Genomic DNA, 23,138 nt, shown 5'->3' with positions numbered 1-23,138 from the left:
GTAGGGCTTGCTCCCAGGACCTGGAGATCATGACCTGAGCCGAAGGCAGACACTTAACCATCTGAGCCACCCAGGCACCCCAACAGGAATTTATTTCTGACAGTTCTCAGGGCTGAAATTCCAAGATGAGGGTGCCAGGCTGGGAGGGTCCTGATGATAGTCCTCTTCTGGCTTACAGACTGCCCACTTCCTGTTGTATCCTCACATGGCAGAGAGGGCTCTAGAGAGCTCTCTGGGGTCTCCTTTATCAGGGCACTAATCCCATTCCTGAGAGCTCCATACTAATGACCTATTTACTTCCCAAAGGCCCCACCTCCTAATTCCATCCTATTTAAGGGTTAGTTTCAACATATGACTTTGGGGGGACACAAACATTCAGTTCATAACAACTTCCCCACTAAATAGTGCATCTTGAGTTGGTAGGTTCTCTGGCCAGCACACCACACCATCTGGCCTGATGACTTTTCTGAATCGTTTCCAGGAATTTCCACCCTGTATCCTAGCACGTCATTTGTTTATGCCTCAACCTCTCACAGGCCGTGCCAGACACACACCTGAGCCTCCCCAGTGTCAGGTGCAAGTGAGGCCCAGTTCACAGCTGCCACTCCCGTGTAGTGAAGGATGCTTTCGGGTCCTTGGTCCAGAGGAGGCCAAATGCCAGGCTGAGGCTGGGTGGCGGGAGAGCCCAGTGGCCATGGCAGTGACAGCCCTGGAGAAATCCACTCACCCAGGCTAGAGGCAACAGCAAAGGTCCCCGAGTGTGTCCCTGATCTTCTGCACCTTTGACAAGCCCAGGATGCCCACTGCCCTGAGGCTCTAGAGGCCTGCCAGGCTGTACCTAGTTTCTGCAGAATCTGGAGGCAACCGGAGCTCAGAGCCTCTTCACCCTAACAGACAAGGGGACAGCCGTGCCGGACAGTTCGACGTGACATTGTCCCTGTGCCTCCTGGAGCACCTCCTGAGTCATCGGCGCCCCTCCCCCCAGCTGCAGGGCCAGTCCGAGGCGGGCGTGTTGTGTTACCCTTTCTCCTTGGGCTTTTCTTAGTAACAGCACTGGCTGTGGTCGCTGCACAGGGGCCTCCTGGAGACATTCTGTCCTGGTCAACCCCGGGCTGACCCTGAGTCAGCATGTCCACCTCATCCGGGAAGCCTCCTCCTCACCCTGCCCCGGGGCCTGGGCGAGGTCAGTGGGGTGCCTTTGGGAAGCCACAAAGGGAGTCAGCAAAGCCACAGCAGTGGCAGATAAGCAGGTACCCATCCCCCCCCATCCTTCCCCCCCCCGCCCCTGCCCCGGCTAGAGGGATAGCTCTAGGCAGCTGTTCTAAGTGCAAATGCTTGTTCACATTTGGGGTCCTCTGCCCCGAGGATCTGATTCTGGGTGAGAGGGAATGACGTGGAGGGGTGCAAGGCCGGATCTCAGGTGCTCCCAGGCCAGGCCCCTGGGGGCCATATCCCACTGGCTTAGAGACATCAGAAAGTGGGAGAGGGTCGGCCCATCCCAGGCAGCCTTGGACTTTCGGGTGGTTCTGCAGCTTGTGGACCCCTCCAGTTTCTCAGGAAATGACATCATGGCTCTTGCCAATCAGCGAATAAGACAGTGAATATAGAGTGAGCAGAGTTCTGTGCCAGGCTTGGTGGGGGGCAATCTGAGGTGGGCTCTTGGGGCTGGACCATGCGTCTTCTCTGGGTAGGTCAAGGTCAGGGCAGGGACCCCCACTCCAGGACAAGCAAGGGCTGAGGAAAGCAGGTCCGTGGTCAGAGGTAAAGGTGGGCAGGATTGTCAGGACCTGAAACTGGCGAATTTCTAGCCTGCTGCAAGCTCTTATGTGCCTGGGGGTGATTTGGGCCAGAAGAGTCACCCAGCAGGATTGGCCAGACCCCCACCTCCAAGCAGCAGTCAAGGAGTTTTCTGGGTTGGGCTGTGAGGCTTGACAGAGGGGGTCCAGACAGGGGGGTGTGCCCCAGAGAAGTCAGCCTGGCCCTGGGCTGTTGGATTCTCGAGGGACCTCTGGTGGCCCCGAGCTCTGTGGCTCATGACAAAAATCAAGGATTCTAGAGCTGGTGGAGCCTCGAGGTCTCCCATCCAGTGCTCGTTTACAGGGGGGCTCTGAAGCGTTTGTAAGAAGAATCTCTCCTGGGTGGTTTTCTGAAAAAGAGAGCTGGAAGATGTGTGGCCAGGGAAGAATATCCTCTGTCTGGTGTTGGAGTCCAGGAAAGCCAAATGAATACATCTGAGCCCCCTCCCCACTCCCCTCCCCAGGTCTGTCTAACATGGGTCTGGCCCTGGGGAGCAGCCTCCTGACTGTGGGGCCCTGGTGGACTTATTAGCAGAGGCCCTGATGTGGCTGCAGAGGGAAGGAGTCTGTTCGTAGCTCATCACAGAGCTCAGGGCAGGAGTGGGTCTGGTGGGGCAACCTCTGGTCACCCGACACTGTTCTCGTCTCCTCCTGGGGGACCGGTGGCCACGGCACTATGAAGTCGATCCCATGGGCTCAGGCCTGGGTACCTGGTGGACAGTCCTATGTGGGCCTGGTCGTCAGTGCCCAGGGGCTGGGGCAGCCCCAGAGAAGCCCCTGTTGCCATCCAGCATGAGACACTGGACCCAGGACATTTAGACAGCTGGAAGATCATTTCTCCTTTCCGTAACTGAGGCAGCTGCTGCTGGTTACAAGGCCTCCTGATCAAGTGGTCCCATTGGGACACAGGTGTCACCAGAGGAAAGAATTGACGATGATGAAAGTGGCAGATTTCCTGGGACACAGCGTCCCTTCTAGGCAGCATCAGGAGCCCTGGAGGTGGACACTGAGAGCTTTTCCTTCTGGTTCTGACACTGAATGTGCCCTGAGGACTCGGGCCCCTGGAGCACTGGGTGCCCATCTGCAAGATGGAGAGACCAAGTCACTTCGGGTCATTTGAGTTCATCGTATTTATATGTATATATAATAGCAAGAGCGGACATGGGATCAGAAAGGAGAACTTAAAATATGTGTGAATTCCACCCCACCCCTCTGAAGTTAGCGAGGACCCCTTCCTTGAAGTCTGTCTCCTTCCCCTCCTCCCCGTGCCACCTCTTCTCAGCTCCTTGGCTGACTGTTGGCATGAGGTCCCCATCCTGACTGGTGTCTCTGCCCCCACCCAGGGCTGCACCCAAGGCATGGTTGTCCTCTGGCCATTTGTAGACCCAAGGCCAGGCCTCTCTGATGGTGAAACAGGAGAGTCCTAGGACTATCTGCTGAGAGTAGCACCCTGCCTGCAAGAGTCCAACCTGATCCAGCCTGACCTGACCTCCTTACCCAATAAGACCTAGTGTAAGTCCTCCAGCACTTGAAGGACAATATGACCCTATTTCTTCTTGGTGACTTCCATGCTGCACTGCAGACCCTCTAGACAACATGGTCCCTGGCTCCCCAGGACTGCTGCCTAGTGAAGGACATGGAGGAAGCCTTCACCCTTCATCTTCTCTCCATTTTTGTTGAGCTATAAAGTAAATTTTGGTCATGTTTTCAGAACATGTAAATCCTTACTGATTAAAGTGTCCTTGTAAATTGACACATATCCTAGCTTCCAGACCTGAAAAAAAAGAGGAACCATAATAAAAGCAAAAAAGTTATCCAAAACCTTCCTCCTCAGCTACTTCAGCACCGTGAAATTCTACCAAGTCTAGGAACTGGGGAAACTTTTTTTTTTAAGATTTTATTTATTTATTTGAGGGGGGGAACACAGAGGGAGAGAGCACAGAGGGAGAGGGAGAAGCAGGCTCCCCACTGAGCAGAGAGCCCAATGTGGGGCTCCATCCCAGGACCCCGAGATCATGACCAGAGCTGAAGACAGACATCTAACTGACTGAGCCACCCAGGCGCCCCTGGGGAAACTTTTCTTGAAAGACAAGTTAGGGGCGCCTGGGTGGCTCAGTTGGTTAAGCGACTGCCTTCGGCTCAGGTCATGATCCTGGAGTCCCTGGATCGAGTCCCATATCGGGCTCCCTGCTCAGCAAGGAACCTGCTTCTCCCTCTGACCCTCCCCCCTCTCATGTGCTCTCTCTCTCTCTCTCTCGTTCTCTCTGTCTCAAATAAATAAATAAATAAATAAATAAATAAATAAATAAAAATCTTTAAAAAAAAAAAGAAAGACAAGTTAGAGTATATAGAGGGTGAAGTTCAGGGTTAACTTGTGAGTATGTGCGTGGGAGTGTGTGTGTGTGTGTGTGTGTGTGTGAAATGAAGGGGAGAGAGAGATTCCAGAACATTCTTTTGTTTAAGATTTATTTATTTATTTGAGAGAGAGTTCAGGCAGGTGGGGAGAGAGGGGCAGAGCAGGAGAAACTCAAGCAGACTTCACTCTGAGCACAGAGCCCGACGTGGGGCTCGATCCCACAACCCTGAGATCATGACCTCAGCTGAAACCAAGAGTCAGAGGCTTAACTGACTGTGCCCCCCAGGCGCCCCTCCAGAACATTCTTTAGACGCTCAGGAAGGTGACACAAGCTTCGGCTGCAAAGCCAGGCCTTGCACACAGTAGGGTGGCAGGAAGGCTGGAGGCCTCTTCCCTGGCAGACTCTGCTGTGAGGTGCAGAGGGCTCCGTGGCCTCGTTTTTTGGGGGCCCCCCTGGGGGGCTGCCCTCTCTGTGACTTGGTCTGGCGCGGCCTTTCTGTTAGCTGACTCTCCGTTCCCTCTAGCTGCTCCATCTAAGGCACCACGTTAAACATTGCCTGAAAGCATCTTAAGGGATCTGCCCAAAGTTCTGTGTTCAGCCTGACCAATTTAACAATTAAAGGTTCACTTTATGAAATTTTTTTCTTATAAAACACAATTAGCACTTTTCACCCCCTGAGGGAACAAATCATTCACTGCATGGTGTGAGTTGATTTTATCCATTTTTCTTTTTAAAGCTAAACCAAAGGAAGAGCAGAGGGGCCGGGGAGGGTCTCGTATGGGGGTCTGGGCACCCGGGGGAGTGGGCACCTGTTAGGCACATCAGGGAGGGAGGGAGGGAGCCAGGGACTTGCTGAGCCTGCACCAAGTGGCAGATGCCCTCTTGGCCCCTAGCCGCCCCCGGAGTAGTGAGGGCAGCTCCACCCACGGACGAGGAGAGGTGACTCAGCAGCCGGCCAACCGCCCAGAGCACACGGGAGACAGAAATCAGCGTGGGGCTTGAAAGGGGGTCCTTCCGGCCCCAGAGAAGAGTCTCTTCCTGCTGGCCCGTGCTGGGGGGAGGGGGGCGGGGGGCGTGCCAAGAGGGATGAGAAATGATTGAAAAATGCAGGGTGGGGGGGTCGGGGAATGCAGAAAGACAGGTGGAGACTTCCAGTGATCCATTTTGGTTTTTTAGTCTTGGACCAAAGGGGAAAGTTATTTTTAACTGAATGTTTAAAATCAAATCCTATCTAATTATACATAGACTTGGTATTTCATTCTTTAAAGGGCCCCAGACTTGCTTCTTCCTGTGAGTGAAGCTCTGTGGTGATGTGCACTGTCCTTCCCCAGTTTATCTGTGTGATGGGTTTAGATTCTCACACAGCCCTCTCTTTCATAGGGTCCTGAACTGCCTCAGAATGGGGAGGGCAGGGCGGGGAGTCTCCAGGTCACCAGTAGAGGTCATCCGTCACGGGCCAGAAATGTCGCCTCTCGTGCTGTCCACACACACACACCGCAATGTCTGTCTCCATCCCTGCTGTGGTGGGGGAGCGACACGCAGAAATAATTTGGGAGATGTTACCACATACAGAAGGGAGTCAAAGTGTGTCTGTAAACATTAAAATGGCAGGATCTGCTGTGAATTCTAGGGTTTTATTTGTTTCCTCCTGAGCGCATCTAGTTTGTTGTCTGTACTAGGAACTCCCAGGCGCCCCGTGAGCTCTCTCGCCTGCTGCCCTGCATCACCGTTGATCATTCCGGTTTGTGTACACCCCGTCTCCCCAGCAAAACCGGGGTCTCCTCGGAGGCAGGGCCTGGGCTTCTTCCTCTTTGTCTTATCTTCAGTGCCTGCAATGGCATAGATGCTCAGAAAGTGTTTGTTGTTTTGTGTTTATTCAAAGTTAGAGCTATAATTCACAAAATACACACCGTGCATTTACTCTGGTAAATTCTTCCTTTAATTGAAATGCATTCATTTGGAGAAAGCGATGCTGATAGGAACCAGATAACCAGAGAACTGATGAATTTCTAAGTGCTGTGGGCCCCTTAGGATGGAAATTACAATATGGAGCGTTTAGATACCAAACCCGTTGGGGGAGGCCCCAAGGATTATCCATTCTCACATGGAGCACTCAATACAAACCCCAATTCTTATTAATTAAAAATTCTAAATCACCCAATTGTTTTTTGCTGGAAATACTTTTGCGCACTGTTTTATTTATCACCATTAATAATAACGATAATGGTAACAATAATAATAAAACTACTATGTGATTAAGGTGCAGATAAGCAATTAGGAAACAAAATATTTACGGGTTTTAGCAAGCCTTGTGCTAGGAACAGGAATAGAATAATTACAAAGAGGTTTGTGTAAGAGCGCTTCCAGAAGACTCTTTGACTGGGAGGTGAGTTCAGTTCCAGAGTTCTCTTCCATCTGTGATTCGGTTAACCTGTTCTCCTGATACCATTTATCCATTCGTTTGACAAATACGTATTAAGAGAGCCCACTCTCCAGGTCCGGGAGTGGTTACAGACAGGTGTGAGGCTGTTAGAGCAAGGTGTGACAGAGTCAGCAACACCAGTGGTGGGGACTGGGAGCTGAGCTGGGACCTGGAAGATGAGATGGAAATATCCAGGTGAGAGTGGGCCAGAGAGGGAAAGACCGTTCTCTGGAGAGGCCCTGTGATAGGAAAGAGCTTGAGCCTTTGGAGGATGGATGGTAGTGCCATCCTTTTACTGAGGGGGTAATAGTCAGATGTGAGCAGGAGATGTCAGTATGGACCAGATCCTAAGGGCACTGGGGAGCCACTGAAGGGTCTATCGGAATAGTGATCTGTTGTGCGCTTCAGAATATTCTCTCTGGCTGTATTGTGGGGTGATAAGACAGGAAGCAAGGACCCCAGTGTGGAAGCAGATGCAGAAACTCATGATGATGGTGGCCTATGTATCTGTAATAACCGGGGGTAAGAGAAACGGGAGGGTTTGAGAAATTCAGGACAAGTGAAGATAACAATGGTAAGTATTTAATAAGCTCTCACTGTGTGCCAGACCCTCTAGTAGGCACTTTGTCTGTTTATTTGGTATAATATTTACACAAAATCTAGGAGGTGGTATTGATTATCCCCTATCTTATGGGCGAAAAAAACTGAGACACAAAGTAGAATATCGGGCCCGAGACCACACCACTCATCTGAAGAACAGATATAAACCAGACTTCGGTTTAGATTTGAACCCACACCTTTGTGTGATTCCAGAGTCCCATGGTCCTCACTATTACATCCAGTGGTTTGGTGATGGGAGGTCTATCACCCAGGTAGGAAGGGTGGGCTGTGCAGATGAGTGCTGGCGACGTGACAAGTACATCAGACAATCCCTTGGGGCTCACATGGTGCCAGGGGCAGTAGAGAGTCCTCATCCTCTGGCTTCTCCCTGCCACGAAGTCCTGTCTCCCAGTGCTTGGAATTACAGACCCTTCCACTGGGTGTCGGGTAGGCGTGCGGTGGGCGTGGTGTGGGGTGCCCCCGCACTCTGCACTCACTGGGCCTGCTGAGCCTGTGGCCTGGCCTAAGCTCCTACTCAGACTCTCGCTGCCCTCCTAGCATCGAATGCACCCTGCTGTCTTTGTTCTGGTGTGACTTGGAAAACCAACTGATTTCCTAGCTTCTTATCTCGTCACCATCTGAGAGCTTTTGGGGAGAATCTGCTACTCTTTGAGCAGTTTAATGGACATTTTCTTCATTTTTTTTTTTGCCTGAATAAAGTCCATAAATTGGTGCTTTGGGGGGTGCGGTAAAGAACGAGCTGCATGGAAAGGCAGGCTTAAAAAAAGTCATCTCCCTGATTTTCCACTTCCCTGCAGGCCCTCTGTTTGCCTTTGCCCTGTGGGGCTTGCGTGGCTTCTGAACCCAAAATCCTCAGTGTCATCAGTTATGCGATGGACAGGTCGCTCCTTGTCCCCACTCCAGCCCTGTCCTTGGTTCTGGGATAGCAAAGGAGCTCTGTGCACTGAGCAAGTGCCCTAAAATACTACTCAAAAACCCCGGGTCCTGACTGTCTCAACTCACTGCAGAAACGTGGCCCAAGTCACCTTACTCTACAAACATAGAAATGCAGATTCTTGCTTGTTGGATAAATCTTTGTGGCTGTAGAGTCAGATAATAGATTCACGCATTCATTCACCAACTATGTGCCAAGGACAGTTTCAGCTGCTATGGATAGAGCAATAAACAAACAGACAAAAATTCTGCCCTCATGGAGCTTACCTTCAGGTGAATGAGAGAACAACAAAAATATAAGTAGCAAAAATATATAATATATTATATAGGAACAAGTGCTAGTGAGTGCCATGTTTAAAATGGTTGACTAAGAACTTCTAACCAATCCTTCTGCTGCACACAACTGGAAAAGGAGGCAATGAGTCTTGAAGGCTCTGAAGAGCTAAGAGGACAGTGAAGAATTGCCAGATCGAAGTTTGGGGAAGAACAGAGGCCCACGCTGGTGAGCCAAGCATCTTGGGCTGGTTTTTCCCCAGGACTCTTTGCCAGCTCTGAAGGGACAGCTGAGGGCTGAGCAAGACTTTTGACAGCCTTGTGGAATCAGAGGACCAAGATTGGAGTCCAGAATCTTCCAAGGGAGCAGTGGGAGCCAGTGACCCCTTCACTTGCTTTGGGTTGGAACTCCCTAGGGCTGCACCCTGGGCCTCTCAGCTTCAAATTGAATTAAATCGATCTGGGATTGCTAGTGCACTCAGGTGCCCAAGAGAAGCAAACAAACCATCTTGGAAGGAAGATAACAGCATCTTAGGCCTCAAATTATTTTTAAAAGTAATATGCAAAGACAGAATCTGGCATGTGATAAAAAATAAATAAATAACCAGACACAAGGAAACAACATGAAGAAATACCAGTCTAAACAACAAAAAATAGAAACAGAGGCCACAAGGGCTCCAGATATATTGGAGTAATCAGAAACAAACTTTAAAATTACTATACCTTACCATGATCAACGTGTTAAAAGCCAAAATGGTTTTCAACACAGAACCAAAAACTATATATTTTTTTAAAAATCAAGTGTAAATAACTATATAACACCCCAAATTAAGAACTCATCATGACTTTAACAGATGCAACCAAAGAGAGAATATGGGCTAAAAGACTGGTTAGAAAAAATACACAAAATTGAATACAGAGAGACAAGAGAAAAAATAATAACAATAATAATAAAAAGGTAAGAGGCATTGGGGTTTTGGTGAAAAGGTTTGACATATGATGACTGGAATTCCAGAGAGAGAAGAGAGAGAACATGGGCCAGAAGCAATTGTTCAAGAGATAATGGCTGATAGAAAAAGAACAAACAAAACCCAGAACCATCGGAAGGAATGAAATAATAAAGATTAGAGCAGAAATAAATGATATAGAAACTAAAAAAACAATAGAATATATCAGTGAAACCAGGAGCTGGTTCTTCAAAAAGATCAACAAAATTGATAAACCTCTAGCCAGACTCAGAGAGAGAGAGAGAAGAGAAAGGACTCAAACAAAACCACTTAATGGAAGAGGAGAAATCACCACCACCACCACAGAAATACAAACAATTGTAAGAGAATATTATGAAAAATTATATGCCAACACATAGAAGAAATCGATAAATTCCTAGAAACATATAACCTCCCAAAATGGAAGCTAAAATTTGCACAGACCAATTACCAACAATGAAATTCAATCAGTAATCAAAAAACTCCCCACAAACAAGAGTTCAGGACCAGACAGCTTCACAGGTGAATTCTACCAAATATTTAAAGAAGAGGTGATACCTATTCTTCTCAAATTTTTCCAAAAAATAGAAGAGAAAGGAAAACTTCCAAATTCATTCTATGAGGCCAGCATTTCCCTGATATAAAACCAGGTAAAGACACCACAAAAAAAAGAGAAGTACAGTCCAATATCTCTGATGAACATGGATGTAAAATCTTCAACAAAATAGTGGCAAACCAAATCCAACAACACATTAAAAAAAATCATTCAAGGGGCGCCTGGGTGGCTCAGTTGGTTAAGCATCAGCCTTCGGCTCAGGTCATGATCCCAGTGTCCTGGGATCGAGTCCCACACTGGGCTCCCTGCTCAGCAGGGAGCCTGCTTCTGCCTCTGCCTCTCTCTCTCTCTCTCTCACTCTGTCTCTCATAAATAAATAATCTTTTAAAAAAATCATTCACTATGACCAAGTAGGATTTATTCCCAAGATGCAAGGGTGGTTCAATATTCGCAAATAAATCAGCATGATACATCACATCAACAAGAGAAAGGAAAAAAACCATATGATTATTTCAATAGATGCAGAAAAAGCATTTGACAAAGTACAACATCCATTCATGATAAAAACCCTCAACAAAGTAGGTTTAGAGGGAACACAGCTCAACATAATAAAGGCCTTATATAAAAAATCCACAGTTAACATCATACTCAGTGGGGAAAAACTGAGAGCTTTTCCCCTAAGGTCAGGAACAAGACAAGGATGTCCACTATCACCACTTTTATTCCACATAGTACTGGAAGTCCTAGTCACAGCAATCAGACAACAAAAAAAAATAAATAAAAGGCGTCCAGAGGCACCTGGGTGGCTCAGTCAGTTAAGCATCCAACTCTTGATTTGGGCTCAACTCTTGATCTCAGGGTCCTGAGATTGAGCCTATGTCTTAAGCCCATGAATTTAAGATTCTCTCTGCCCTCCCGCCCCCATTCACACTCAAGCTCTCTCTCTCTCTCTCTCAAAAAAAAAGGAAAGAAAAGAAATAAAAGGCATCCTAATTGATAAGGAAGAAGTAAAATTTTCACTATTTGCAGACAATATGACACTGTATATAGAAAACACTAAAGACTCCATCAAAAAGCTACTAGAACTGATAAATGAATCCACTAAAGTTGTAGGATACAAAATCAATGCACAGAAATCCTTTGCATTTCTATACACTAATAATGAAGCAGCAGAAAGAGAAATTAAGAAAACAACTCCATTTACAATAGCAACAAAAATAATAGGGGCACCTGGCTGGCTCAGTCAGTACAGCATGCAACTCTTGATCACAGGGTCATGAGTTTGAGCCCCATGTGTAGTGTAGAGTTTACTTAAAACAAAAAAATTAATAAAATAATAATAATATTAAAATACCTAGGAATACACTTAACCAAAGAGGTGAAAGACCTGTACTCTGAAAACTGTAAAACACTGGGCGCCTAGGTGGCTCAGTCAGTTACGCATCTGCCTTCAGCTCAGGTCATGATCCAAGGGTTCTGGGATCAAGTCCCATATCAGGCTCCCTGCTCAGTGGGGAGTTTGCTTCTCCCTCTGCCTCTGCCCCTCCCCTGCTTGTGCATGCTCGCTCTCTCTCGCTCATTCTCTCTCAAATAAATAAATAAAATCTTTTTTAAAAAAAACTGTAAAACACTGATGGAAAAAAATTGAAAATGACACAAACAAATGGAAAGACATTCCAAGCTCATGAATTGGAAGAACAAATATTGTTAAAATATCTATCCTATCCAAAACAGTCTACACATTTAATGCAATCCCTATCAAAATACCAGCAGCATTTTTCACAGAACTAAAATAAACAGTTCTAATCCTTGTATGAAACCACAAAAGACCCCAAATAGCCAAAGCAATCTTGAAAAAGAAAAACAAAACTGGGGATATCATAATTCCAAACTTCAAAGTTATTTACAAAGCTGTAGTAATCAAAACAGTATGGTACTGGCATAACAAAAGATACATAGATCAATGGAAAAGAATAGAAAGCCAGAAATAAACCCACAATTATATGGTTAATTAATCTTTGACAAAGGAGGCAAGAATATGCAATAGGGACAAGAAAGACTCTGCAACAAATGGTGTTGGGAAAACTGGACAGCAACAAGCAAAAGAATGGAACTGGACCACTTTCTTATACCACACACAAAAATAAACTCACAATGGATTAAGGACCTAAACATGAGACTGGAAACCATAAAAATCCTAGAAGAGAGAACAGGCAGTAATTTCTCTGATATTGACCATAGCGACATCTTTCTGGACACATCTCCTGAGGCAAGGGAAACAAATGCAAAAGTAAACTATTGGGACTACATTAAAATAAAAAGTTTCTACACAGCAAAGGAAGTAACCAACAAAACTAAACAACAACCTATGGAATGGGAGAGGATGTTTGCAAATGGCACATCTAATAAAGAGTTAGTATCCAAAATATATAAAGAACTTAGAAACTCAACACCAAAACCCAAATAATCCAATTTTTAAAATGGGGATAAGAGGGCGCCTGGGTGGCTCAGTTGGTTAAGCGACTGCCTTCGGCTCAGGTCATGATCCTGGAGTCCCAGGATCGAGTCCCACATCGGGCTCCCAGCTCAGCGGGGAGTCTGCTTCTCCCTCTGACCCTCCCCCCTCTCATGTGCTCTCTCTCTCTCTCTCAAATAAATAAATAAATTCTTTAAAAAAACTAAAAAATAAAATGGGGATAAGAAATGAACAGACATTTCTCCAAAGAAGACAACCGGATGACCAAGAGACACATGAAAAGATGCTCAACATCACTCATCATCAGGGAAATGCAAATCAAAACCACAATGAGATATCACCTCACACCTGTCAGAATGGCTAAAATAAAAAACTCAAGAAACAAGTGTTGGCGAGGATGCGGAGAAAAAGGAACCCTCATGCTCTCTTGGTGGGAATGCAAACTGATGCAACCACTGTGGAAGACAGTATGGAGGGTCCTCAAAAAATTTAAAATAGAACTACCCTACAATCCATTAATCACGCTATTGGATATTTACCCAAAGAATACAAAAACACTAATTTGAAGGGGTATATGCACCCCTATGTTTATTGTGGCATTATTTACAATAGCCAAACTACGGAAGCAGCCCAAGTGTCCATCCATAGATAAATGGAAAAGAAGATGCAATGGAATTTTATCCAGCCATAAAATAGAATGAAATCTTGCCATCTGAAGCAACATGGGTGGATCTTGAGAGTATAAGTCTAAGTGAAATAAGCCAGTCAGAGAAAGACAAATGCCATAAGATTTCACTCATAAGTGGAATTTAAGAAACAAAACAAATGAAAAAAGGAAAAAGAGAGACAAACCAAAAAACAGACTCAAACTACAGAAAATTCCTCCCCTCTGATGGCTACCGGCGGGGGGGCGGGTGGTGTTGAAATAGGTGAAGGGGATTAAGAGTATGCTTATCTTGATGAGCACTGAGTAATATATGGAAGTGTTGAATCACTATGTTGTACACCTGAAACTAATATAACACTGTATGGTAACTATACAAGAATTAAAATTTTAAAAAATAAAAAATAAAATAAAAAAGAGATAATGGCTAAGAACATCCCCAAACAGTTGAAAAGACATTGTCACAGACACAAGAATCACTACAAACTCAAAGCAAGATAAAGAAGAAGTCTGCTGAGGCACTCATGTAAAACTGCAGAAAACAAAAGACAAAAAATTCTAAAAAGCAGGAAAAAAAGATTACTTTCAAGATACAGTAATTAAACATGTAACTTTGGAAGTCAGAGGACAATGGAATGATATCTTTAAAGTGCTGAAAAAAACTGCCAGCTTAGAATGTTATACCCAGTGAAAATAACCTTCAAGAACAAAGGTGAGGTATTTTTTTAATGTCCAGACAAACAAAAGCTGAGACATTACTCGGTGCCCAGAAAATGCACACTACAGAATATACCAAAGCATGTTCTTCAAGCAGAAGAAAATTAATTCAAGATTAAAAGTTGGAGTTTCAGGTAGTAATGGAAAGAAGCAAAAAAAAAAAAAAAAAAAGTAAAAAATGTATATCTAAATGAATATTGGCTTATAAAACAATAAAAAGTACTCTCATATGGACCTTAACACATAGAGGGGAATCAAATAAATGCAAAGCTGGCGGGGGCTGGGGAATGGAGCTAAATTATTTTAAGGCTCTTGAATTGACAAGGAAGAGAGTATAACTATCAATTGATGTTAGACTTCAATAAGTCAAGGATGCAGATGGTAATATCTATGGATAGTACAGTGAAATAATACAAAACACTTCATCCAAAAGAAAGCAAAGGGAAAAGAGGGAGAATGTAGAACAAGTGAAACCAATAGAAAGCATTTCATAAAACGATAAATTTAAACGTAAATACATCAAATGGATATGCTCCAACTAAAAGACCAAGCATTTCAAATTGAATCTGAGAATTCTTACTATATGCTTTTTATAAAAAAACACATTAAAGGATAAAAGATGCAGAAAGATTAAAAGTTAAAAGACAGAAAAAGAAAAGATACACTGTGCAAGAAGCAGATATAGCTACACCATTACCAGACTAAGTAGACTTGAAGACAAAAAGCAATACTAGAGGGCATAATGTAAAAACAAACCCTCAGTTCACCAGGAAGATACAACTGTATGCACCTAGGAACAGAGCCTCAAAATGCATAAGGCCAAAATTGATAGAACTACAAGGAAAGAAAAAAACAAAAAATCCACAAGCATAATGGAAGATCTTTTTTCACAGTGGAAAATTTTTAACACATTCTCTAAATAATCAACAGAACAAGCAGATCCCCTCCCCCCAAAAAAGTAAGGCTATAGAAGACTTGATGCAATTAATAATTGTGACTTAATGAACAGGTGTAGAATACTGTACACAAAACTAGAGAATACACATTCTCTTGAATCACCCACATAATATTTATGAGTACAATGGAGAAAAATAAATAAGGGATGTTGGATGTGCAATTTTAAATAACAGAGTCAGGACAGACCTCACTGAAGTGGCATCTGAGCAGAGACCCCAAGGAGATAAGAGTGGGTGACACAGATGCCTGAGGGAAGGGCACAGCAGCCTCAGGCAGGAGGCTCAGGAAACAGCAAGGGGCCCACGTGGCTAGAGCAGCACGCCACAGGGGAGGACGTGGGCTGTGCAGTTCCCACAGGGAAGTGGCACCTGTGCCCTGGACGTAGCTAACGGGAATTTGGGCCTGCGGCTCCCCCCAGACCCAGGCCAGCATTGCCTCCACAAAACAAGGCTCCATCAAAATTCTACCCAAGACATCGGGTTACTTCTGTCCGTGTCTGCTGAGCCCTCCAGGCCCCCGTTGGCTCTGGAATTGCACACCTTCCAAAGCTCAGCCCCTGCCCGGTGTCCCATTTGGCCAACTTTTCAGGGAAGCCAGCGAACCTGGTGTCCACGGAAAATGTACTGTGGCTCAGCAGCACACCAGTCCTCCTCAGGTACTTTATCTGATCCTCACGAGCCTGGAGGTAGGCATTATTATTATTCCCATTTGACAGCGGAGAAAACTGTCTCTGGATCTTTTACTCTTTTGTAAAGTTAGCCTCCTCACAGATGCTCACATTACCTTCTATCTGAATTGTCACCAGGTTCTGCTGATGGCCACCTTCCAGGGTGGCCACCTCCAGGGGTTGCTGCTCCTCCTCCCACCCTGTACTTATTTCTGGACCCCAAGAACAAGGTGGAACCCTCAGAGCTTCCCAAAGTCTCTTCCAATTGCCCTGAGATAATACCACCTTCTGCTCCTGGTGGCTTGATAGCCTTTCCCAGGGCAGACTTCAGTGCCCAGCCCCATCCTCCTCTGCAAGTCTTGTCCTCATCCAGCTCACAGCCCCAGCTTCCAGTCTAGGGAAGGCAGAGGAGATCCTCCCTCTCCTTCCTCCATGCAGCTCTCCAGGCCCAGAGTCCCCCTCCCTGGGAGACGTTTCTCACCTGTCACTCAAAGCCTTCTACTGACCTCTGCTCTTGCTGCATGTCAGTCTTATCTTTCTAACCAGGGTGAGGCTCTGGTGGCTTCTGTTCTCATGTCCCAAGGAGGAAGAGAGGAGTACTGTTCAGGATTCTGAGGTTGGGTGAGGTTCTAGCCCCAGTGTTGAACACCTTCATCTCAACCCGTTAGTACTGGCCAGCATTTTATAATTTACAGTGTGTTCACTGACCTTCCTCCACCTTTGCCTCACAAGAACTCTCTTCTCTGATGCTCAAGCTGGAAACCATAGTCATCGTTGACTCTCATATCCCAGGAAATCCAATGGGTTCTCCCTTCAGTGCAGATCCCAAATCCAGCTACTTCACACTGCGTCCACAGCCGCCATCTTGTCCGGGCCGCCTTCTCTCTAGCTAGGCCACTGGTATTCCCTCCTAACTAGTCTTCCTGACTCCACTCCTCCCACCCATAGTCAGTTCTCCACACATCACCCAGAGTGATTCTTTTTTAATTTTTTTAAATTCCAGTATAGTTAACATGCAGTGTTATATTGGTTTCAGGTGTACAATATAGTGACTCAACAATTCTATACATTACTCGGTGCTCATCATGATAAGTGTGCTCTCAGAGTGATTCTTTTAAAACATAAACCTGACCATGTCATTATCTTACTCAAAATCTTTCAAAAACCCTACCTTACTCAAAAAAATGCAAACTCCTTCCCTTGACTACAAGATTTGACCCAGGCTACTCCTCCACATTCATCTACCATTCTGAGTCTTTCTCAGGGTGCCTCAGCCTCCCTAGTTACTTTACTATCGTTCTCACATGCTGAGGACGCATCCACCACTTGAACACTGTCTTGAGTCCAGGCGTCTGCAGATGAAGACTCAGTGCTCAGCCCTTAGAGCTCAGTGCTCATCAGGAAGGCCTCACCTGACCACTTGGTCTGAAGTCACATCCTGGCAGGGTCTTGGCAAGAAACAGATGGCACGCTCCAAGGGGGCAATTGAAGACTGCTTAATGAAGGGTCTGCTTACCTAAGTGTGCTTCTGATTAGGGGTGGTGAAGTACCTCAGGGCAAGCAACAGGAGAAGCCGGGACTTTGGGCCTGAAGAGGCAAGAGAGGGGGATGTGGTTATCAGAACGCAGAAGGAGAGCTGTAGTTTTGGAGATAGCCATGCTTGGGAGACGTGGCCCTCAGTGGCGGAACGCAGCTACCACCAACCTCAGCCCAAAAGACTGAGCCAGAGTAAATACCCACCCGATCATCTCCTGTGGACGTTTCCACTGGCCAGACTCGCCCAGAGCCAGACGGTAAGGTGCCCACTGATGTAGTCCTCAGGAGTCACCTTCCAGGGCTCGGAGCAGAGCGAAGAAGCCTGGAGTGGACCTGGAGGGACGAAACAGCATATCCAGCACTGCATCCGTTACTCAGAAACCCCTACCCTGCCTCACACTTCTTAAGAGCACTCACCACTGCCCAACAACTTACTATGCATTAAATCATCTTGTTCTGTTTTGCTCTCTCAACCCCACTAGACCCATGACGGTGGGATGGGGTCCTTGTGGGGGTTGGTTTGCTTTCCATTCCCATCTCTGAGGTTCCTAGAACAATGCTGGCATGTGGCAGGCACTCAAGTAGTCGGTGAATAAATGACTGAATGAGGCTGGTGTCATTATCCCATTTTAAAATTGGAAAGACCGAGGCTTAAGGTGACTTGGGGCCCCTCGGGGGCACAGCAGGAGTCACAGCCGGGTCTTGTGAGCCCCAGGCTATGTTCCATTCCCCACCCCACAGAAAAACAAGACACAATTGCCTGAGAGGGTTATCTGGTGCTTCGGACGTCACTCTGGGCGCAGAGCGTCCTTCCGGGCCCTTCCGTATCCATGCGCTTTGCTCAACGCCTCTAGCACTGTGTGGCTTTATTCAAAGTCTAGCATGGCTTAAAACCCTGTTATGCCTCGATAAAATTAGCAGATTAGTCAAAGTATTTTTCTCAGTCCTTCGTGTTTGCTGCTAAGAACGCTTTCATCCTGGTGGCCCTTGCTTAGAGAAGATACTCACCCCTTCCCCCAGCTTTGCTTTTGATTTCGGAGCCATGAGGAGCTTGCAGAGCTCACTGAGGTCAGCACACCCTCAGACAAGGCCATGCTCGTGGCCCAGGGCCGAGAGCCCCCGTGCCCAGCGGCCTCTCTCTTCTGCATTCTGCTCTGAGAGTTGCCTTATTCAAAGGGGCATCGTGCCAGGGAGGAGGTCCTGGGCTCTGTGGGACCAGGCTTCCTCCAGTGCCCGGACCCTGCAGAGCATCCGCACCGGGCGGGGAGGGGCGTTGCCGACACTGCGCTTTGCGTGGGCTTCCCACCCCTACTCCCCGGCTCCTCGGACAAAACCCATTATTCCGGTCTAGGTGGCTTCAACACCTGCAGGCACCAGCACACTCCGCACTTGCAGCCAGATGATTAGGCACCCGTTGGGGTCACTGTGGACGTGGCTGGCGCCGAGGGTTGGGGATTAAAATGAAGTGGCCACATCAGTCTGGTTCAGCTACACTGGCCTTTAGCAAAGCGAGGCCATCGTCCCCTCATTCAGCATAAGCCTCTGCTCATTTCCATCCCCTGTCAGCAAACATTCCTGCCCCGGCTCCAGGGCCTGCAAGACCCACCTCTGCGTCTCTTTGGGGAACCAGGCTCCCTGTGGCCCCTGGCCTTCCAGGCCTCAATTCCTCCCAGTGAGGGATCCCAGGGCCAGTCCCCTCAGGCTGATGGGGATCCCAGGGCCGGTCCCCTCAGGCTGATGGGGATCCCAAGGCCAGTCCCCTCAGGCTGATGGGGATGAGGTTGCCGGGCTGTGGACCCCTCTGCACCACCTTCTGAGCCAGGCCTGCTCCAGCCCTGCCTCCCCAGGGGCAGCATGCCCCCAGCTTATCCCCCAGGCCCCACAGACTCCCTGGCTGATCCTCTGGTCCAGGGAGCCCCCGGGAGCAGCTGGCCTTCTTTTCTCACCAGCCTCTCTTCTTTCCTCTTCCCCGGAGCCAGCCTGGGTGCACCTTATTCTGGTGGGAGCCTCAGAGCTCTTACTTTACCTCATCTAACCTCTCTTCAGCTTGGAGGAAGAGGGAAAGATGGAAGGAGGAGAACAGAGCGTGGCAGGTCAGAGGGAGGCATACGCTGGGCGTCTAAATGTCGCCCTCGCCACACTCCCTGCCCTGCTGAATAAAGAAAACAGAGGTGCCTTCAGGCCTTTTTCAAATCAAGATTTTATTAAAAAGAAACACAGTTTCAATCACCAAGCAAACAATTCTCGAAGACATTTTCTAGAATGATGAGAATGCTAATACAAGCTCTCGTGTTGGAGGGACCCGGGCTGCGGGTTCTGCATCCATCACTCTTGCCACCCCGTGGACTGTGAGACAGACCCCCCCAGAAAAACGGGGAACAGGTTGGGAGAAGGCCGGTGGCCTGTCCAAGGACACAGAGGGTGGGAGGGGGGGTGCTGTGGTTCGTGCTGAGGCCAGGGCAGGGGGGGGTCTCTGGGGCTCTTCCTGGGGTGGCTCACGACAGGATCCCCACTCAGACCAAGGCAGGCAGAGGATGGGAGAGCCTCGTTGGGCATCTGCTATGGGAAGCTGTTCTGACTTCTGAGGCTAAGGGACAACCACAGGGAATCCCTACACTGGGTCTCCGTTTTCCATTTCTCTCTGGATCAGAGGTGTGACCGCATCACAGCGTGTTTGCCCAGCGCCGCTTGAAGAGCAAGCTGGCGAAATAGAAATATCTTTGTGAAAATATGAACACACTTTTATTTACCAAAAGTAAATGAAACCTTTTCCTGGTTTGAAGATTTCCATTCTTCTGCCTCTCCGTCTCCTCCTCTCAGCTTGCTTTGATTGCCCATAACATTAACCTTCAGAAAGAAACGAGGGTAAACAACCTGGCAAATCCAAGTAGCTGATTCCCCGGCCGCATCCTCCTCGGTCAGGCAGGGCACACGCTGCAGGCCCTCGCGGGAGTCACCCGACGGGGAGGCCCGTGTGGGCCTGCCGCCCACCCCGCTCCCTGTCCTTTGGGGGCAGGGAGTTCCTTGCTGGCTTTGGGGCACCGTGAAGCTCGCATACCTAATACTTCATTGAGCCTTCCCTCTGTCTGGCTGCCTTGGAAGGCTCAGCCAGAGCTCTGTGCTCCTGGCTCTGGGACAGGAAGAAAAGGAAGGGAAGGGTCTTCCAGGCAGGACTTGTTATTGCTGTAGAAACGGTCGGCATTCTTTTCGGGGATGTTGTGTTAATAGGGGATGGCTGTTTTTTGGGAACTATCGCCTTCGAGTAGGGTGACTCTTTCCCAGGTTATATAAAAGGGCATTAGGCAAACACTCGGAAAGTCGGCAGCTTCCTTTCTCGGGAGTGTAAACAGTGGGCAGACAGGCTAGGTGCCCTCCAGCAGCAGGCTTGCAGAATGCCCATTGGCTGCAGCTACCTTGCTACTCAGCCCTCAGTCTGGATAATATCAGCAGTACTAAAGGTTACAGCTTTTTCTGTGATATATTGCTTCTTCAGAGAGTATTAAAGATGTTTTGAATCTATTTTTTAGGAATCTTGAAACCACCAGTGGAACATTTTTGATGTTGTGGGTAATGCATGAAGCAGCAGCTTGGGAAGGCCGGGCCAGGAGAAGTACCCAAGGGTGTTGGAAGCACAGAAGACACTGCCCATTTAGTTTGAACAGCTAAGAAGCAAGCGAGGCAGAGCATATGCTGGGATGTGGGAGCAGATGTGGCTGGGAAGCGGCTTATTTATTTGATTTGCTGGGGGCGGGGGTGGAGGAGAGGCAGACCCTGCCTCTCCTGGGATTGGGCAGTATTTACTGGCAAGGCAGAACCAGCGGAAAAGTTCTGTAATCATGGAAGGAATTCTCAAGCCCTGCTTAGTATTCTTATTGTTTTGGGTGTTTTTTTTTTCCCCTGCCTGGACTCTCCCTACCCAGAGCACAGATTCATACAAAAATTGCAACAAGAGGCGATGTAATTGTGAAATTTGTAGTAGATAGTGTAATGGTTAATTTTATGTGTCCCCTGGACTGGGCCAAGGGAGGCCAAGATATCTGGCCAAGTATTATTCTCGATGTGTCTGTGAGGGTGTGTCTCTGGCTGAGATTAACATTTGAATCAGTGGAATGAGTAAAGCAGATTGCTCTCCCTAATGTGGGTGGGCTTTATATAATCAGTTGAAGGTCTAAATAGAGCAGAAAGGCTAACCCTCACACGAATAAGGAACTCCTCCTGCCTGACAGCTTGAGCTGGAACACTGGGTTTTTTCCTGCCTTCAGACCGAAACATTGGCTCTTCTTGGGCCTCAAGCCTGCTAGCTTTTGGACTTATCTTACACCACTGGTTCTCCTGGGTCTCCAGCTTGCCAACTGCAGATCTTGGGACTTCTCAGCTTCCATAATCACATGAACCAATTCCTTATAATAAATCTCTTCATTCATATATATATATATACACACACACACGTATCTCCCATTGGTTCTGCTTCTCTGGAGAACCCTGAAAATAAGGAGACATTAATAAATCAGGGATTGAAATATTACAATCTTCCCTGAATCCATAACCTGACCAAATCAGCTATGTTTTCTATGAGAGAAGAGAGTCATTGAATCTCCCAATTGTTCAAAATATGGCCAGTGGCTCTAGAAAGCTCTCCAGTTGTACCTCTCTGCTGAGAAAATCAGAGGCTGTGAATGGAAATGAGGAGAGGGTGACATGAGGGACAGGGAAATGGGCCTAGCCCTAGCCTCTCCCACCTGCCTCTCTCACCCGGCACCTCCTGGCTCCTCCCACTCAGAATGGCCCTTGGAAGAGCAAAGGACTCGGGCCCGGCTCCACATCCCCTCTCCCAGCTTGGCCTGGGCTTACCCCCCAAGGTACTGCTGAGCTCCTAAAAATAAAACCTATCATCATTGGAGTGCTGTAGACGCCCTTTTACTGTGATTGCGACCCAGATCCCTGGAAGAGTCCCTCCCACTCAGACGTGCTTTGGTAAAAAAACAGAAAACCCTCTAGCTGTCTTGCAGCTGCCCTCCCACTAACTGCATCTCCCAAGGTGGACCTCAGCCACAGAGAGATCCTGACTCATTTTTACCTGCACAGCCTCTGTTTTTGTCCAGGCAACAGGGTCCTGGGGCCGACAGGAGGGTGGAGGAGGGGCCACAGGACACAGACCCAAGCCTGAACTGAGAGGAGCTGAGAGTCCTGCCTGAGAGACTGGGTATCACCTGGCATCTACACCCAGTGGCCAGCCATGTCTGGGGGTTCCTTTATGGGGTCCATATGGGGTGGGGGCTCCAGCTGGTACAGATTATATAGCTCACCTAGGCACTATTGCCAAGACTTAAAATAATCCTAGCCTTTGAAGCTCAGCAGCTAAGTACACAGATTTTCATATCCCAACTCCACTTTGTTAGCTGTGCAGCTTTGAGCGAGTTAAGTAACCTCTCTGAGGCTTACTTAATGAACCTAGTTATGAGGAGTAGATTAGACTAGATAGTAAAAAGTTTAGCTCAGTACTTAATAGAGTTAATGCTCAATAAAATTTTGTTATCATTTTCTTATTTTAGATCATCAGCACTTTTCACCAGATTTATCAATACCCAGGAGCTGACACATGACTTTAGAGCCTTGGCAATAACATTACCCTGTCCATGAAAATGGTGCAAAAATGAGTCTGTGACCCACCAGAGCATTTCAACTGGGAAAAACCCAAGAGAAACCATATGAAGTTACCATTTCATTTGTACTCTCACTCATTCATTCAACAAATACTTATCATGCCAACTATGTCCCAGCCCAGGCTCTCAAGGAACTCACAGCTGGGAGGAGGAAACAGACAATACTCTGTGAGGAGTCTCAAGATCAAGATCAGCCCTGAGCCCTATCACAGCCCAGAGGAGGAAGATACAGCCCAGACTTGGGCATAGGGAGTGGTCAGGGAAGGCTTCCTGAAGGAGGTAACACCTGTGCTAAAGTTTAAGTTCCAGTTAGGCAAGCAAAGAGGTGGTGGCAGAACACTCCAGTGAGGACTGGAAAATACAAAGGCAGAGAGACAAGAAAAGAGTAGGTGGGGGTGGGGAGGGAGGGTTCAAGAGCATGTGAGGAGTGTGGTGTGGCATGAAGCTGGAGACCAGACTGGGGCCTGGTCCTGGGGGTAGTCATGGACTGCGTGGCAGGGCTCAAGCTTTGCCC

General features: G+C 47.5%; 1 protein-coding gene and 2 long non-coding RNA genes across 7 annotated transcripts in view; 2 read left to right on the top strand and 1 right to left on the bottom strand.

The window, feature by feature from the left end:
• The window catches only part of KLHL29 (kelch like family member 29), a 302,753-nt gene that overhangs the window by 198,864 nt on the left and 80,751 nt on the right, over positions 1 to 23,138 (top strand). The window lies entirely within an intron of this gene.
• The window catches only part of LOC145723676 (uncharacterized), a 35,874-nt gene that overhangs the window by 10,948 nt on the left and 1,788 nt on the right, over positions 1 to 23,138 (top strand). The gene's annotated exons all lie outside the window — the stretch shown is intronic.
• Positions 16,399 to 20,082, bottom strand: LOC145723675 (uncharacterized). The gene is made up of 4 exons (XR_014148925.1): positions 20,020 to 20,082; positions 19,712 to 19,808; positions 17,166 to 17,294; positions 16,399 to 17,012 (listed from the first exon to the last, which is right to left on the bottom strand). It is a non-coding gene; the product is annotated as an uncharacterized LOC145723675 (long non-coding RNA).

This window comes from Leptonychotes weddellii, chromosome 10 (assembly GCF_054177405.1).
Source record: "Leptonychotes weddellii isolate Sample4059 chromosome 10, ASM5417740v2, whole genome shotgun sequence".
Lineage (NCBI taxonomy): Eukaryota > Metazoa > Chordata > Mammalia > Carnivora > Phocidae > Leptonychotes > Leptonychotes weddellii.
The sequence above is the reverse complement of the archived record's forward strand: the minus strand, read 5'-3'. Positions and strand labels throughout refer to the sequence as shown.